Raw genomic sequence first — 13,521 nt, forward strand, 5'->3', positions numbered from 1 at the left:
GTTCCAGCAATTGTAAATACACAGCAGAGAAGTATGTTTATCCCGCAAAAGTGAAAAGGAATCCTGTTGACTTAGTGCACAGACGCAGGAACACATTCAGCTCTACAATCATGCCTTACTGTGTGAGGTTTATTCAGCCAGTTGGTGTGCTGATTTACACCATGCAAAACATCTTTGAAGTCAGTGAGGTTACATGACTTATAAATCAGAACAGGTATTTGCCTGGGAATAAGAATAGAGAAAGAAGGAAAATCCTTACAGGGAATATGCAGAACAGGGTGTCTGTTAGGGGGAGTAAACAGTAACCAACACTGCAGCTGTGTAAATGCACTGAGCTGCAGAAGCTGCAGACACTACAGTGTGTGAGCCTATACCAGAGCACTGGGGCTTTTTCAGCAGACAGAAATATATTCTTTTTTAAAGTGTGCTTACTGAGAATGGTATTTAACATCAGTTTAGGACACACTGAAACTTATTCAGAGGTTTTTTGATGATTAAATACAAGTAACACTGGCTAGCAGTAACTATTGCTGTACTTAATAAAACTATGAATGCGATGACAACGCATATCCTTGATGGTGATATATGTAGTTTGCTCCCTGCCACAGCAGAGCAGTGTGCCCTTCCAGCCACTCACTGCTCACTGCAAAGATGAGGATGGAGGGGAAGGGAGTGTCTCCTTCCACCAAGGGGGAGGACCTCAGCCCCTTCCACATGTTACTTGTTCTGCACACGCCATACCATGACAGGGCATGGGATGAAGCATGTTACCCCTTTGGACAGCGTTAGGCTCTCTTCATGCACTGTTCATGGGAGCGGTCAGAGGGCACCCTGATCCTTTCCATGAGCATTCCCTTCTGTGAGCTGCCACAGATCTGGGATAACCCCAGCAGACCAGTTCCCCATTTCCATGCATCAGTGAGTGCCTGTGGCAGCTCGGGTGCTGTGCTGGAGGAAGGTGGCTCAGGCAGCAGAAGCGAGCCCGTGCTCCAGCACACTTGACTGAGGTTACCACTGCAGAGCAGGACCTGGCACTCGCGGAGGTGCCCCGTGTGTTTAAAAGCACTGCTCCAACACATACCGTTCCTCTCCTCAAGAGATGCTTGAGCCCTTGTGCCAGACAGCAGATAAACCACTACACGCCTGCTGGGCCCGAGGATGTGGCTTGGGCTGGGCTCCACTCCCCTCAGCTGCAAGCGCTGGGTATGGACCTCAGGAACCACCATGTCTCATCCTCCCCTTGCTGCCTGGAAAAAATCCTGACCCATCCCACCCTGCATGAGAGCACTGGCAGCACTGCGGCTGAGGGGAGGAGGATGGGGATGGAGGAAGCAGCGGGGCCCATGGCCTCTCACTGTTCAAGCTGCATACTGACCCAGCCACCGACCAGGGCATTTGGGTGCTTGCTCCTCCGCATTTCTGTCTGCGGGCACAGGCTCAGCTCATTTTCAGTAGAATTCTTTACTGTTATTTATCTGGATAAGCTGGCTTCTTTCACTTTACATTTATATTTCAGTGAACATCTGCCGCGTTTGAGAGTTCACTGCATGGATTTTCCAAACCACACCATAGGATCTTGGCAGTTACACATGACTTCAGAGATTTTATACACATATATCTGAAGCTCTGAGGAAGCAATTAAACCATATGGACCTCTCCCATACAGTAGGAAGCACAGCACAAGTCTTGTTGCTTGATTTATTATAACCCCACGTCATTTAGCAAAACTAACTCTGCAACTGTTTGAAAGAAGTAAGCCAGCGGAGAGGGGGAGGACTTGCACAGGGAGCTGTGGCTCAGCAGACCCTGAGCGGCTGCACTCAGCTGCAGCCGCATGGCGTGGGGAAGGCCACACTGGCTAGACCGAGTGTGGGCTAGCCAAGTTGAAGTCGTGTCATGGGGTTGAGCGACAAAAAGGTAAACAAAAGGATTAAATGGATCCATCCTCAGCCACCACACACCTACAAAGCAGGCAGTGCCTGTCTGCTTGCCTATCCTCCTTTCCCTGTGCAAAGTCTCTAGCAAATAAAAAGTGAAGTAAAAGCTGTGGAAAAGGGCAAGTTTTAACAAGGCAGTGTTAAACCACACACCTATACTGCGCACATGGAGGAGCATGCTCTGTCCTGAGTAGGGAGTTTGTCTCACAGTGGTGAGGGACAGACGCTGCAGGAGCAGTGCAGTCATACTGGAGCTGAAGCGTATGCCATGGAAAATTTGTTCTAACCATAAAGCAGCATGCCAGCTCATGCTCTCATTAAATACCAGAATAATCCAACACCTTTAGCACGGGGTGGTGCCTTTGGGCCCTTTGCTGCTGGAGCTCCTGTCTACTTGAAGGAAGCTGTCACCGTGTCCCTTGGCGTGCTACTTCTGTTATTAACGTGAGAGTGCTAACAATGCTCTTGGCACTGTGCAAAGATCCAAAGGCAAACAGTTCCTGCCCCAAAGAGCTTACATCCTCCCAAAGACAAACACAGCTAGCAGTGAGGACCACAGCACCCTGTGTTCTGGGGGAAGAGTTCATCTCACTGATGATGAGCTTTGCTCATTCCTCTTCCAGGCTACAAAGAAGAAAAGTCCTTTACAGAAAACCTTTAATACAAAAAGGGTGTTGAAATGACAAAGGAAATGATGTTCTAGGTAATTTAAGGTAAAGTAGGGATAGTCCTGGGAGCAGGTCATGAAATAACAGAGAAGTAGAGGGTCTGGAAATTGAGAAACAGCCAAAAGCAAGAGGTAGCTCAGGTGGGAAAGAGGAATATTTGGATCAGAATAAATTAATAAGGACATATCCAAATCCTTAATAGACTGGGCAGAAAAACTCTATTTGCTGCTGTGCCCTGGATGGAGCAAAGCATTATATGTCCTGAGGACAGCAAGCACAGGACTTTTCATTTTTGTTCTAAAATCAGTACTATGCTCTGCCAACAACGTTGAGGCCTCATAAATCTACTTTTAAACAAGTTATAAGGCTTGATAATATCTCTTTAACCAGAGCTAAAGCAAAAATGAGCTTTGCTAACTATTAAAATAAGTGACAGTTATCATCAAACAGCCATGACCCTTACTAAAAAAAAAAAAAAAAAAAATCAAAGAATTGTACTTCATTGGCATCTGTGATGATACCAGACAAAAGGGAATCTGACAGACTACTAAAATATTTTCACAGGAAAATAATTTAAGTCTGTGAGAGAAAAAACACTGCACAGACATATTTGTTCGGGCTTGCAGCTTCATTGTCTAGAGACATTTTCCATGCCTAAAACACAGAAGTCTATCCTTCAAGATCTTCTTTCTGAATACTCCCAAAGAAAGTATCCAAGTGTAAGGTATTTTAATGCTTTTCATCCTTTTCCAGATCAATGTAATGGAAGCACTTCCCTATATTTCCACAGTCCTGTTCATTATGTGAAGATACTTGAAAAGTATTCGGAATCCTTACATACAAACTGAGGTAAATAAAGAACATTCATTCTTTTAAGTGTCATTAAGGAAATGCTGAGAATGGGCTATGTTAGCCTAGGCAGACACTGTACATGATGACAGTCTGCCCATTCCCACATTCCTGATCTGTCCAGGTCAGACTCAAAGGATTCCATTAATAGTTTGGTGCTTACCAAATAAGACAAAAGGAAAATGGGTCAATGCTACTTGCTCCCATGTGACAAAAATACAGAAAATAGAAACAAGCACTATTTGAGAAACTTGTAAAGCCTTGGATACATGTCATGAGAAACCATTCACACTCTCTAGAGTGCAATTTAAACATTACAAGATGACCTGCATTATCCCCCTTGGATGGCTGTGTGGGCTACCCAGTTACAGAGCAAGGCTATCATCCACAGGCTGCACGGTCTTTCAACTACTGCTCACAGTAAGCAGAAATTGTAAAACTTGGCCAGAAGTATTTCTGGGCATTAGTTGCACCATCTGACTGTCAGAAATCAAAGCTTGAAGGTCTAGCCAAATGGACAGTATATTTGTCCTAAAACAAAGCCGACTGCATTTCATTTCCATAATGAAGTGTAATTCCTATGAGAAACACAAACAAAAATATCAATGATACATGAGAATGTACTGTGTTGTGCAGATACTATTGACCACAACGAGTGAAAAGATTACAGATGACTAGTTAATAACAGAATTGCTTAGCTGCATGTACTTGTTTTCTAAAGGAGGTAAAATATACCTTCAATATTTCCTAAGAAGACAGGAAGTAACAACAACAACAACAAAAAGAGCTGTTTAATTTTGAGTTAAAAGGTATGATAATTTTTTAAAATGATTGTGAGTAACATCTTTTACTCACAATCATTTTATCGTGAGGGTTTTTCTTACAGTTTCAGCTATTATAACCATGAGAGTTTTCCACTACAACAAGACAAGCTAGCATTGCTAAAGTTTCCTTTCATTATTTCATTGCTGCAGTTAAGTTTTCTACAACTAAATTTAAAGTCTTTTTTTTTTTTTTTATCTTCTGGTAAAACACTTTAGTGTGTTTTGTCTTGCTTTTGTTCTTCATCTCTCATTCAAATTTGTGATATGCAGATGGCCAAATCCACTCTTAAAAATGCTGCCCTCAAAATAAATTCCTAAAATACCAGTGAAATACCTTTTCAACTTACTATCAAACTACTGTAATATCTTATTTGATTGCAAGAAACCCATAAATCAAGCAAATATGTAGCTAATGCAAAAGGCATTGCATTTGTGTCATTTCAAATACAAGAGCTGAACCTGTATTACAAATAGAGTTAATCCAGCACATTTACTTCAGTCCTAATTTTGTTTAAACGGCAACCTTGGTATTCATTTTGATTGATTATACTAATTCTTGAGCTTTGTCCAACACCGTTGAATTGTTCTCTAGTCACACCAGCTGAGATTGCAAAGGTTTTTGAGACAAGCTTGTAGGAAAAATATCTGCACAGCTCTAATCTAGGTCAACGGGTTTAAAGAAAAAGTGCAATATTTATTTTATTTTTTAACATTTCATATGTGGATGAAGCAGAAATGCTCCACAAAATAAAAGAAGAAAAAGAAGAAAAAAAAAAATTTTGGGTCAATGCGCAGATTTTGTTTGATCTGAAAGAAAGATTTTAGTTTTATTTAAACTTTGAAAAAGACTTTAAAATATACTTTACATTTACAAATGAAAATGTGATTTTGGCTTATACATTTAATTGCATATGTGCACGTATCAAATCACTTTGTTTCTTTAATATATATATATATTTTTTTTTTTTTTTGGTCTGAAACTGGTTCTTAGAAAAATCATTCACTGACTCTTCCCAAATCTCTGATTTTGTGTAGAATGCATATGTGAAAGGCAGATCTATTGCTTCTTGCTCATGGGAAAGTTATCTAACCTCCGTCCACCAGTTCAAAAAGATCCCTGATGTTGATTAAACATGTATAAACAGAGTTGAAAAGGAAACATGCATATTTCACTTGAAAAAATGTCAGGACAAATGTACTAAAGAACAGCAATTAGCAACCAACATGAGTGTCTTGCTACATGACTGATTGATAGCCACTGTAGCCCAGGTTAGGCAATTTGCACTAAATAAAATATTAGGTTGTAAACTAGGCATTGAGTTTCAGACTGACCAAGTCAACTTATGTCAAGCAAACCTGCATCCTGCCTTTCTCTGGTAGCTAACTCAAGAGATTATGGAACTATTCACTACTAATAGTTCATGCTATTAAGCCTTAAACCCAAGATTTAGATTCCTATGGAACAATATCAAGAGTTTAGGGACTTAGGTATGCCAGCAGGACCTTATTAGGTAGTGTTATGCAAGTACAAACATAAACAAAAGCATACATTTGAAACCATATCCTCAGACGTGTATGTAAAAGGGAACTGTACTCTTGCATCTGAGAGCTGCGTTCAGCTTCAGACAATTAAACACTTTTTTTATGGTAACACTTTCTTCTTTTACAGTCCCTGGTAAGCTGTTCTCCACTATTATTTTGACCAGCCTGAGAAAAAATATATAAAACCTGATATACCACACTAGACTTGATTACAGTATTAAAATAATGAAAGGTGCCTTCCTGTCAATGCATAATGTTTATTAGCACTACAGGTAGTTTGCCTATAAATCTGCCACCACTACAAATACCTCTCTCAGATAACTCCCCTCTGAGGCTGTGCATCTTCCTGGCAGCTTTCAGGGAGAAGCACAATTACCTATTGCCTGTGAAGCAATATGAAATTTTGAAGTGTCTTCTTTTTTGGGGGATGAGGTGGGGAGGGAATGGGGTGGGAAGTATTTCATATCCATTCCATTGCAGAATCTGATGATACTTTTGACGATAAATGAGGGAATTCAATCCCAAAGCTTTGCAAACACAGAACAACAAACAGGAGACTTTTAAAATAATTACTTTTTGGGGAAAGAAGGAACAAAAAGAAAGAAAAGCAAGGGTAGGCTAGTGCAGGGCACATAAGCATGATGAATTTTTGGCTTATATGATCAGTAGAGTTTTTCTTGGTGGTGGGAGTGTTTAGTTTTTTGTTGAGTGGCTTTCTGAGGATGTCTGAAGGGCATATGAACTAGCCAGGTGGTTCTTCATCCTTATGAAGTGCAGCTTGTAAAGGCTCAGGTCAGCTTGCCTTCTCCCCACTATTCCCAGGTATGTCTCCTCAAGGCCAGATCTTCCTTGTTGCTACTTAGCTTGATAATGGGTTGAGCAGGGAAAAGAAAAGTAATTCTACTCACCTCACAAATGAGAAGTTGTATTAATGAACCTTCAAGAGCTTACCTATTTTAAGCTCAGGATGCAAGCAGAAGCTGCACAACAGAGCAGACCACTCATTTTTTATTTTTATTTTTTTACACAGAGAAGACAATGTGTGTTATTACTAGCCCAGAAGGCAGGTTTTGTACGTGCAACCTGGCAGGGGTCCTGGATTTGTTCTCTACAGGCAAGAATGGCTGAGCTGAAGCAGCTAAGAGAAACAGGTTCAAGAGGTACTAGGGGGAGAACTGCTCTGTAATAGCTTTGCAATACAACTTGAATTTAATACTGTAGTCAGATGGAGTAAACAAAACAAATGCATCACACAGATATTCCATATCAAGAAGGGAATATACATAAAAATCAGACGAATAGTAAAAAAATAAAAAAGCGGTCCAAAATGTAGGAAGCCTAAAGCAACCTGGAGGCTTTTCAAAACCACTGTATTAAAAGTCCTGGTAAACTGTGTCACATATCAAAAAGAATATAAAACAGTTCAATAAAACTCTGCATAGCTCATAAAAAAGCTAAGAAGGCTATTGTAGGGAAAAAGGTTCACATTTAAAAATTTGCTGAAATGAACAGCAAAGCTCATAAAAACCAGATCAAGAGTAAATGGCAACTCGGATGGCTAAAAAAGAATGTGAACAGTTTGCAGAAGATCATCAAGCTCATAGTAAAAAGTTGTTTAAAGCAAAGCAAGAAGCCCTCAAAGGAAATAACAACAGTACATGATGCCAAAAGTTTAAAAGGGGCACTCAGGGACAGGAAGGTCACAGCAGAGAAACTTAGGGAAATCTTTGCATATGTCTTTACCGCTGAAGGTGTTTGAGATTTGAGTCCCAAACCTAAGCTATTTTTTGAGCCAGATTAAGTTCAGGTAAATATACAGGAAGTAGAAGATAACATAGATAAGGCAGACCTTGGTAAGTGAGTAGAGAGTGGTGACATTCAACTAGACCTTCTGAAGGACCTCAAGTGTGAAATTGCAGAACTGCTGGCCAAGGTGTGTAACCCATTGTCACAAATAGCCACAGTTGGTGCCAACCCAACTCCCATGTGAAAAAGACACTCAGGAGTAGACTCTGGCAACTGTGGCTGGCTGGGCCAGGATGTCTGACTTCTCTGCTTGGCCAGGCAGTCATCTACCTTAAAGAATATCATAACTGAGCACACAGATAAGCATGGTAAAGGAGAACCTAGTAACCATAAAATATTTTCAGTATGGCTTTGGCAAAATTCTTCACCAAGACTTTTGAAAATAAATTCCCTTGGGGTTGGAAGAGAGGTGCTTCTATGGATTGAAGGCTAAAAGAAAGATTGAAGGAAGAATAGTGCTCGGCAGTCACATTTCAAAATGGAGATGCAACAGGGACTGAGCCATGAAACACACAAATTTGTAGATGACATTATCCTTTCTCAAGGTGTTAAACATCTTGATGGTGATGAGGAAGTCCATCACTGGGTGGGTAGATAAACTTCAGTGTTGGTAAGCCTCAGGAGCGGCATTGAGAGGAAAACAAGAGGATATCAGTTTACTGCTAAGACCTTGGTGCACCCATAATCCTGCATGCTGTGTACAGTTGTGGTATCTCAAAGACCAGAGAGTCCAGAGAGAGAAGACTAGAGGGATTAGGGACTAGAGTGCTGTCTCCTAGGAGAGGCTAAAAACACTGTGACTCTTCCTTTTGGACAAGAGAAAGGCGAGAGGGGATGTCATTGAGGTTTACATTGACGTTTACATAATTAAGGGAGCAGGGAGTAAGGTAAATGCAGAATTGCTCCTTTCCAGATCTTACAGAACTGAAAATAGGGTGTATTAGGAAGAGATTGGCTTAGAACAGGTTGGATAGTAATTTTATATTGTTTGATTAGTGGAATCCTTGGTGCCACAGACAGCTGTAAAGACACACAGCAGCTTCAGAAAAAGATTAGACAAATCCAGGGAGAAACACAGATATTGAAAGAATATAAAAATATGTCACGTCTCTAACAGTACAATTTTAATTAAAAAGGACTGTACAAAGTTGCCAGATCTCTGTGCTCCCCCTAAAAAGCACCTGCTACCATCACTGCTGGGGACATAGTAATGGGTTAGATGTATTAGTGGTCTATGATGGGAAGAAACTTCTTGTGCTTTTATTTTGTAAAAACAAGCTAAAATATCAGATTTCATTAGATATATCAGTTTACACTAACCAAGAGTTAAAAAGGAGTTACTGCCATTATACCAGCTGAGAACCTGGTTAATTGTGAAATTCAAGAATTACACTAACAGTTAATAACATGTATTTACTGGATTTAACCATTTTCCTGAAAACACAAGAATGGAATTAACTTCAGAATAGTTAAGTGTTGTATTTTATTATTATTATTATTTTAAACTATGGAGAAGAACATCTGCTAGATCTAGTCTGTGTGTAAAGATTTAAACTGGTACAGAAAGTGCTTGTAAGTTAAGATCAGACACTAGATTTCATAGTTGCACTCAAAAACAGACAGAAATGATTATAGGTGAACTGGTAATAGTTTACCCTTGGCCATTGCATTAGTGAAAGCAATACAACAAATATCTGTATAGGAGTTGTAGAAATGTCTCTTATCAGTCCTGATTAACAAAAAATAAATAAATGTTTTGGCATTCCCACAAAATGGCCTTTATGGGGACACGAAACTGTCCATTCATTTCAGTTTCCGTTATCCCAGCCCCTTGCAAAAATAAGGGCTAACTGGCTCAAGCAGTGCTAGACGCTTGACTCAGACAGAAAGTACAAAGCAAGATTTCAATAGAGCACATTTTCTCACTCTACAGAAAGATCAAAAAGATTTCTATTCACTTCCACTTTCTACAAAGTCCTCTAGGTTGATTATGAAGTGAGGCTGATTATGAACTTCAATAGGTCAAACAGTTGGCCATTGTACTGAAAGGAGTTACCACTTCCTACATAAGCGTATTCATGTACTAACAATTTTTAAAGGTGATATATTATACTCTGCCCAATATATGGTCTATAAATAACTTCAAATCTTAAAATATTAGGAGTTGCAATAAAAATTTGTAAAAAAAATAAAATAGATTTTTTTTTCCCCTTTAGTCCAGGGCCTCTGTTTTATTCAAGATAGAATTTCAATACAGTATCAATGCTTACCCATTCTCCCTTCCTTCTTATGCAGACACCTTGGCACTCCTCACAGTATTTTCTCCACATGCTGCTTAGGGAGAAGATGAGACCACTGTCTTCCCTCTCCCTCCTCACCCTGAGCCCTCCACCACATGTTTACATACATGTAGTTTCTTGTTGTGTGGATCTGGACACTCCTGCAGGAACTTTGATTCTCACTGTAACTCCACTGAGGTTTTTGCCAGCTGTGAGAATGGCCAGATGACTGACCATGAGGTATGGTCAGACCTATAAAGACTGGATATTCATATCCAGCTAACAATAAATACACACCTAAGTTTAAAGTGAAGTAACTAGCCTGCTGTCAACACGAACAAAGACTGGAGTGTCATTAGACACTAGAGAAAGAACAACTTATGAAAGCAGTTCCCTTTCTTTGTTTTGCTCCAAAGGTGTAAACTCGAAAGCAAGACAGGAGGTGGCAACTTCAAGGGGATCGTGTGTGGCCCTGGGAAGATATGCCTTTAGAGAAACTTCCCTGAACAATGGCTAGGCATTTGCTGTGAACTGCAAATGTGGTTATCAGCAACATCCTGTGATTTTCTGAAGGTTTGACTCAGAAATGAGGTAGAAAGGATGGAAATGAGGTAGAAAGTGCCTTTCCCATGTGTCTCCATAGCCCTGGCAGCAGGTCTGATGAGGGGTGGGAGCTTGCATGTTAGCTGCTGTATTTGCCTTGCTGCTGCAGCTCACCACCACCATGGCAGGCAGAAGATGGGGCTTCTCCTGCTTCATTTTCCCCACCCACACTGGACTTCATTGAGCTCTGTCTGAGTCTAGTGAAAGCTTCATGGCAGAGCCCAGCCAAAAAAGAGTCGAGGAAAAACTAAACACATCCAAGTGATACCATAACTCTTTCCAGCAGGCTTGTTGGGTGCATGCACTAATTTGTGCTAGGTTGCCTTCTGTCCCTAGAAACTGCCTGCTTGAAACATGATTCAACTTCTGTGTGCCTTCATAGCTGGTGTTATCAGTCTTGAACCAAAACTGGTGTAGAAAGAACCACAGGGCTTCCAGCTGTCATGCATCTGGAGACCTGGCACACTTGAACAGTCTCGCTGAATCCTCACAAATCCAGACAGACAGTGCCTCTGAGCACAGAACCCCCAGAAGAAAGCAATGGGCATATTTTAGTAAAAAACACTTAAAAAAAACCAACAAAACAAACAAACAAACAAACAAAAAAAAACAAATGCCATTGGATTAAGACAATACAGAAAAGCACCTTTATCTAAATGCTGTACCTTAAAATTTCAACTGCAACAACTGCAGAAAATGAAGTAGAACCTTATATAAATAAAAATAGGCATTTTTCAAACCTTTTCTACTGTCATAATTTTCAATAGTATTTGCTGTTCCAATGAACTTCATTCAGCAATTTCTGAAATGCATTCAGTAGCAGAAAGCTGAAGAAAGACCTTTTGTATGTCTGTATTTAGAGATCTGTTATGAGATTAATGTGTATTTTCACTGCATGGTAGGGCAACGGTATGGCAACTGGTTGCTGGCTCTCACAGTGCTATTTCTACCTGAATACCCAGAGACAGCTGTGTTGTACCTGACACGGAGAGCCACTGAACAAGCACAAATCTAGCAGACTTCTTCAGGCACTCTTACAAGTGCAAACACGCAATATGTCTATTGTGCATGTAATGAGTCACCTCAAAAAGAACATGTGTGTCGTGCCAGATTATACAGAGGTTTTGTGAAAATAAATATTCCCATTGAGGATTAGCATGAGACCAGAAGCTATGCCAAATTTGACTAGTCTCTAAAGGCCAGTTTTGTTCCTTAAAACAGATGTTTAACTGAGGTTCTGACATCTGAAGAGACAAGCAGACGCAAAATACATTTAGTGCATGCTGACTCAGAATGAGGTATACAATTTCAGAGAATTCAAACACAATTTTTGAAGTGTTATAAAATTCTTTAAATCACTTTCCCTGATACTCCTTCACAATTTCCACAGTAACCACAAGTAGCAAAATATAATTAATGTTTTGTAACATCCTCCTTTTCTCTTGTCTTAGTGTCTCTTTAACTAGCTTGATTAGTTACTGGGGTTACTCTTACTTCCCTGACATAAGCAAAAGAGTGAGAGTGGAGAGTATATAAAATATGCTCTTTTCTCCTTTCTAGATACTAAACATCTAAGCTTCTGGGGCACCTGGCTGATTCTCTACTTTAATAACTTAAAATTTTCAGCTTTTCTAACCTACTCAATTACTTCTGTTTAGCTACCTCTCTTCTCTTGCAGACGTGGTTAACTTGAAATTAAGGGTTATTCACTCAATAAGGAAGGAGAAAAATATTTGGTCACAAATTAGGTAGTTTTCCCACAGATTACTGTTTTAATGAACTCTAGCAGAGAACTAGCAGGTCCATGCTTTACCTTAAAACACAAAATGTCACACTGAAGAAAGACACAGTAGCATCGTACTTGAGGCTGTTTCGCACAGCCAACAGTTTTTGTCTTTCAGTGCCCTTGGAGGGAAATGGCAGGAGGCACTCGCTCAACTTCACAGGCTGAGTGATCGGGGAAGGGCAATAACAGCTGGAGACAGCCCCTCCGGAAGCTGTGTCTCATGGGAAGGGTTTGTTTGTTCTCAACTTCATCAGCCTGCCATTAGGCTATTGTAATGGAAAGCAGATCTTGAGCAGGCCGTGGTCAGGCGTTGGGAGTATTGCCACTGTGGTGCTCATGGCATGGTGACCATGGGATCATCTGACTTCCACAAAGACATCAGGAGTTCTGCTGTAAACAAGAGTGTTCCTTGCCTTCCACCTACACGTTGACTTTCCTGCCACCTCTTCTGCTGTAAACAAGAGTGTTCCTTGCCTTCCACCTACACGTTGACTTTCCTGCCACCTCTTCCTCCACTCAGACGTGGAGTCAAGCTCAAGGAATGTGATGGGAATGGGAACTGGCAGCCTGCTGCATGGAAGAAAGGCAGAGTGATAGCAGAAAGAGCATATGACCTGCTGCATCTCTTGCCTGGCCTATTCTTAGGGATGGGTGGATGGAAAAGGCTGAGTCACTCTCAGCTGCAGACGACCAAGCTGTACAGAAGGAGCCTGCCAGCCAGGGCTTCGAGCCATACAGGATAGGAACTGCCCTACTGCTGGGAGCTCTTTGGGCAGGTAGCTAATAGCCTCCACCCCATCTCCCTTCCTCTGCCTCTTAGCCCACTATTCCCCAAAAGAAAGAAAAGGGTATCAGCAACAACCCAGTGCCAGGAAGTCCCAAGCAGTTTCCTTCAAGTGGGTATTTCAGGTTCTGCATAACTGGTTCCCTTCTGCTTTGATGAAAATCACACATACGAGGTATCATCTCATTGGATACCCTTTTGTTAGAAAGAATTCAGGAAAGTTACTGAGTGATTTTGTTGATATTCTTTTAGCATCATCATACAATCTGTACTGACAGATCTAACATCATGGGACAATTATCCGTTGAATTCTGACCTGATCCACTTGCCATGTCCCTGAGGTCCCTTGGCCCTCAGCTTTAAGAGAAGAACCTGCTATACTTGTCAAATCTATGAGTTCCTGAGGAAGTAAGATGAAATAACAGTAACTCCTAAGAAAAAAA

General features: G+C 40.8%; 1 protein-coding gene across 2 annotated transcripts in view; it reads right to left on the reverse strand.

The window, feature by feature from the left end:
• Positions 1–13,521, reverse strand: part of COL4A2 (collagen type IV alpha 2 chain) — a 135,452-nt gene that overhangs the window by 83,964 nt on the left and 37,967 nt on the right. The gene's annotated exons all lie outside the window — the stretch shown is intronic.

The sequence above is a fragment of the Netta rufina genome (genome assembly GCF_964035555.1).
Source record: "Netta rufina genome assembly, chromosome: 1".
Lineage (NCBI taxonomy): Eukaryota > Metazoa > Chordata > Aves > Anseriformes > Anatidae > Netta > Netta rufina.